Raw genomic sequence first — 5,645 nt, forward strand, 5'->3', positions numbered from 1 at the left:
TATAAATCACACATAATCATTCTCCATGTCCTAGACACATTTAACATGGTCTTCTACTGTAACTTTATAGTAAACAAAAAGGTTTGGACACACATGTTATACGAAGACAATTACATACTCCCACGCTACTGAATTTATCTGTCTCCCGTCTTTCAAATCTGTATACATAATCGACAAGTGACTGATAAATGCATGGAGGATAGTATTTGCTGAAACTATATATGACGATAGTATCTGTTCCAGAAGGAACAGTTACCGTGGATGACCATGCATGAGTATGATGGGCAAACATCTATTAGGCGCACTACGAATGTAGCGGTGTGGACATGTTGGGAATGTGTATCTCACGGGGAGCGTGCAAGGGATAAGTCACTGCAGACGCACTATCCTCCGTGCCCGCGGTGGCTCAGTTGGATAGAGCGTCTGCTATGTGAGCAGGAGATCCCGGGTTCGAGTCCCGGTCGGGGCACACATTTTCAACATGTCCCCAATGAAGTACATCAACGCCTGTTTGCAGCTAGGGTGTCCATTTAATTATCATTTCATTTGCTGAAACAACTAACCATTCCCTTGCCTGTTCCACTAGCAAATTTACGAGAGGAAGCGATTGTACGAGCCGTAATATTTATTACATAGTCATAAAATCGTAGAAAAATAGGTCTACAGAATCAAGCCTTAATTATAATGCGTCTCGAAATTTTTAAACATACACAATGTCCCTTACTAATATGATAACTATAATTAGAGCTACATAGTATGTACCTATGAAAAGTTACTATCCCTCCTTTCACATGTTTTTCTTTCCATCCATAGCAACAACAGTAATTCACCACAGCTATTACACTATCAACAAACGGTGAAAACACAACAAAAACTTTTGCTATTATAAACTTCAAACTATGCGGAAAGCACACACGCACAGCGAAGTCCGGAAAACATGTGACAATCCTGGTTTAATGCTGACAACATGCGCAGAACGCAATGCTCACTCCAGAGATATTTACTCTATGGCAATACCAAATAAGTCTCTTTGAATAGTTTTACATGTTCTCCACTAGGCTGCAGCACTCTCGAAGGGAATAAAAGCAAGTGGCTACTTTGCCCGCCCTGGCCACTATAGCCGCCCATACCCTACATATGTTTACTGCTAGAACAGTTTCCAAACGTTACACTTTAGTAATTAGTTCTGCAGCGACCTATAAAGTTTAGTTCATAGCTTACAAATATCGTAGTTCTGTCTAACTCGGAGTAATCTGCTTCCTGCTGCTGGTGCTGCTGAAGTCGTCGTCCTGGTCTATTTCATCTCCAAACTGGATCTACTTACATGAATTCCATGAAATAATCCCAGTATCAAGTCGTTTTATAGTGGTTTATTAATGACAAGCTGCAAAACTTGTTCTTGGTGGGAACCCACTCCACATAACAGGCTACAGAGTCACAAAATCGTAGTACAACAATTATATTATTACACTGACGTGCGACACAGTGGTCGCGTCTATGAGCTGTCTCCAACTGACCCTTTTCTGGGCCTTCTGCTACCCCTATTTATATGTTCTTAACAGTGAAGTTAACAAAACTAAAGTGCAAATTTATAAAATTAACAATTATAAGTCCAAAGTTATTATAAATAACTATACACGAAACCTTTCGTATTTTATGCCCAATCTGGCATATACAATATAACAGATTTGTACTTAAGATATACATCACAATATACAAAGTAGTGGAAAACAACAATGCCTACCTAATTTTTCTTAATTATGGCTTAATTAGTGAATGAAAAATAATGCTAGCATATATTGGACGAACATAACATACAAGTAAGCAAATGAAATAATTCTAAGATAAGGAATGAGGATGTTCTCCAAGAATTGGCGAAGAAAAAAAGACATGGAAAACACTGTCAAGGAGAAGGGACAAGATGGTGGGACATCTGTTAAGATATCGGGGAATGACTTCCACGGTAGGAAGCTGAAGAGGTTAAGAACTATAGAGGAAGACAGAGATTGGGATATCTCAAGCAAATAATTGAGGACGTAGGTTGCAAGTGTTACTCTGAACTGGAAAGGTTGGCAAAGGAGAGCAATTCGTGGCAGGCCGCATCAAATCATCCAGAAGACTGATGATTCGAAAAAAATCTTGGTGTAGAGCAAAGTGAATTCGCTAATGAAGGAATTGAAAATTCACGTATTTCAGACCCGATCTAGAATCGTGCTCTGAAAGCGATACAGATACTGTGATTGGTGATTATTTATATGAAGTTGAATCAGCCCTTAATGTTTTATGTGAAGTAAATGTTCCAAATGATAATACTTCATGTGAAACGAATGAGCAAATAAATGGTCAGCACACCGATCCGATTATGGAACTGTTACGAAGTTTTCAGGCAACTGAAGAAAGCACAAAAATCTTAAAACTGAACAACAATGAATTTTAAAGCCATGGAAAACAACATAGCGGCGCAACTGAAAAAACGGTGCAGTGATTTAACAAAGTTCGCTACTAGTTCTAACAATTTGTCACTGCAGGTTAATGCTGTAGCAGGTCAAGTTAGATAACTAAAACGTTCTGTAATGATCTTTCGGAGTCCATATGTTCTGTTCCAAGGAAGAAAAACAATTAAAAGATACTGTACAAAAAGTAGAAAATAAAGTTGACCCTTTTGTGGAAGAGTGGGGACCTAAAGGTCATAGGCAATTTAATTATCAGTGCAAGCACATTGTTAATGACATTTCACAATGGCTTCCCTATAAGGATTTGGAAACTAATGACAAACTAAATTCAGAATCCGAACGTTTTGTATGTGAATCGGTCACAGCCACTACGTCCGAGCGAGACAATTCTGGCGAATCAGCAAACCCCAAATTAGCATAGATAGAAGTCACTTTAAACCAAGATTTGCCGCAATGACATGACCAAGCTAATTACGACAGTGCATAAGGAACTGCTTGCGGTCATGTGCATAGTTCAAGGCACCCCGTCATCTGATAAGAAAGTATGTGATAGTTAACAGCAGTCCTGCTGAGTATTACATGACGCACAGTACAAAATGAATTCCCGTGATGTATTGCCAAACCATGTACCATACGATGTAGGAGTAGCGCCTTCACTATCTTTAATACCACGAGGTTTGCCCAGACAGTAATGTACCTCATTTGTTTTCTTCAATAATTCTGAACATAATGAGAATTACACACAGGAAAGAAGGGTGTTTTATCTATACACCCTGTTTTTCCACGTAGTCTCCACCCCGTTCTATGGCCTTCCTTCAGCGCTAAACGAGGGAGTGTATGCCCTGTGGGTATCAACATTGTCCTGGTGGCGGAGCCAGTGCTCCACTTCGTGAATCACGTCCTCATCGTTCTCAAAATGCTGAATCGTAATGTGTCTGTCCTTACGAAAGACAACATCAGCTCGCTGCAACATGTCAGGTTTGGCAGCCGTGGGTGGGTCTCCCTGAGCGCTGCAAATCGTGGAGATCCGCGGAACCGCCTTCTGATGACCTCACCCTCTGTGCCCAGCGACTAATTGCACTTCTTTCGACAGAGTATGCTCCAAGATTTTGCACAAGCGTTTGTGAATATTCCCCACAGTTTCTTTCTCTGCAGTGAGAAATTTAATAATAGCATGTTGCTTGTTACGTACATCACCTACAGAGGCCATTTTGAAACTGTCCTGCAGTTACGCTATCTTTCGGAAGTGACGGAAACGTGGCGCGCTCACTCAGAAGACTTCAAATAATAAATTTGTAACGTTTCGTATTCTTGGAGTTGTTTTCGGAGAGGAAAAAAATGCGGTGCATTACTTTCTGGGCAACCTTCGTAATTGAATGAAGTTTAATTAAACATAGACAATTCCAAATCCTTTTGCCACATAAACTTGTACCACATCCCGCAGTATTCATACAGACTTTCAAAGATGTGCTACTTTAATACTAAACTGAACAACAAAAGTTGCGCTTCACAACTGGATACATACAGGGTGATGGCACCATTTGGACCACAGAAGTGGCTGATCCCAAACATACAAGCAATTTGAAACAGCATTTCTACCTAAGAACGGTCAAGACATCTGCAGGATATACTTAGGAAACAAGTACTCAATCATTAGCTCTTTCATGCTACGTAGAGTAGTCTAAGTGAATATTTTCAGAAATACTCCAATAAAATTCGTGTTAAGAATTCTCAAAACGAAGGTGCCTTTAGACATTCACGAGAAATTAGTACATATACCAGATGGTGATGTAGAATATTTTATGTCAATACTAGGCTCCATAGACTTGACATGAGAAGACATGAAGGTCAATAATAATAACAGTAATGGCTACAATAACATATAACCACCAAATCAGCACCACAGCTCAGCTTGGCCAAATGGCTGTCACACTGTCTACAAGACATCACCCCTGTCATCACCCAGCCATGACACACAGCATAATGATCGCCGCCTGTTGAATGTGAATAACAATAACAGGAGAAAGTACAATAATCGGTATCATCCTGGAAACCAAGGTAGCGGAGCCAGATAGTTTTATGGAAACAATGGTAATAGTCACTGGAATTCACGTAATGTGAATCAGAGTCAAGGAAGTGTGAATAATATTCATCTGTCAATTAATCCACTGTATAATGGTCTACATGATACTGGCAGAATCAGGATCCATTGATAAATATCACTTTAATGACCAATGAACCACAACTAACAACAAAGCTTTGTCAATCTGGTGCCAACCTCATTAAGCCTCTGATGATGGTCGTTTCATGGGGTGAGGGCAGCAATCACAGTTACCTGTTAAGATATAAAGAAGGTCTTGATATAAGTGATGAATTGAGTATGGATCACCGGCCGGAGTGGCCGAGCAGTTCTAGGCGCTACACTCTGGAGCCGCGCGACTGCTATGGTCGCGGGTTCGAATCCTGCCTCGGGCATGGATGTGTGTGATGTCCTTAGGTTAGATGGGTTTAAGTAATTCTAAGTTCTAGGGGACTCATGACCTCAGAAGTTAAGTCCCATAGTGCTGAGAGCCATTTGAGTATGGATCAACACACATGTTCTAATAACACACAGAAATTAGTTCAAGCTTGAACTGATGCCATAGTTGTAAAAATTCTTACTTAAGTTGTTTTAGACACAGTTGCATGCATTAAAATGGTCACACAAATTATTCCATAAGATTAAAGAGATAAGTAAAGTGCCAACTTACTCAGTGCAGAACTTTAGGTGTAAAGTCACAACCTGCCAAGTGGCAGACACAACAAGATGTCATAATAGGAAATGAAGTTATGTTATACCCATTCTTACACTTGAAGGTCCTCACAGTTGAATACTTCCTTGGAATTACCTTTTTCAGAGTAAAGGATGCAAAAGTTTTCTTTAATAACTATTATTTATGCGCCAAAGGCAAAGATATCATAGTTGATTTAATACAACCACCAGTAGTACATGACAAATATTAGCAGGGTATTAAAATAAAATTCCTGAAAACATAGAGCACCCTTGTAAGTAATTCTTTAAGTCTCTCAGTAAGGATGAGGATTACCAACCTTACATCCAAGAAAAAGTAACGAAATCTACTTATTTCATTCCAAAGAAATAAAATGACTACGTTGTTGGAATGTTATTAAGCCACCTGACTCCCCACGCTC

General features: G+C 39.7%; 1 non-coding gene across 1 annotated transcript; it reads left to right on the plus strand.

Moving 5' to 3' along the window:
• Positions 1 to 394: 394 nt before the first annotated feature.
• Positions 395 to 469, plus strand: Trnat-ugu. Its single transcript has one exon. It is a non-coding gene; the product is annotated as a tRNA-Thr (tRNA).
• Positions 470 to 5,645: the final 5,176 nt, after the last annotated feature.

The sequence above is a fragment of the Schistocerca americana genome, chromosome 5 (assembly GCF_021461395.2).
Source record: "Schistocerca americana isolate TAMUIC-IGC-003095 chromosome 5, iqSchAmer2.1, whole genome shotgun sequence".
Classification (NCBI taxonomy): Eukaryota; Metazoa; Arthropoda; class Insecta; order Orthoptera; family Acrididae; genus Schistocerca; species Schistocerca americana.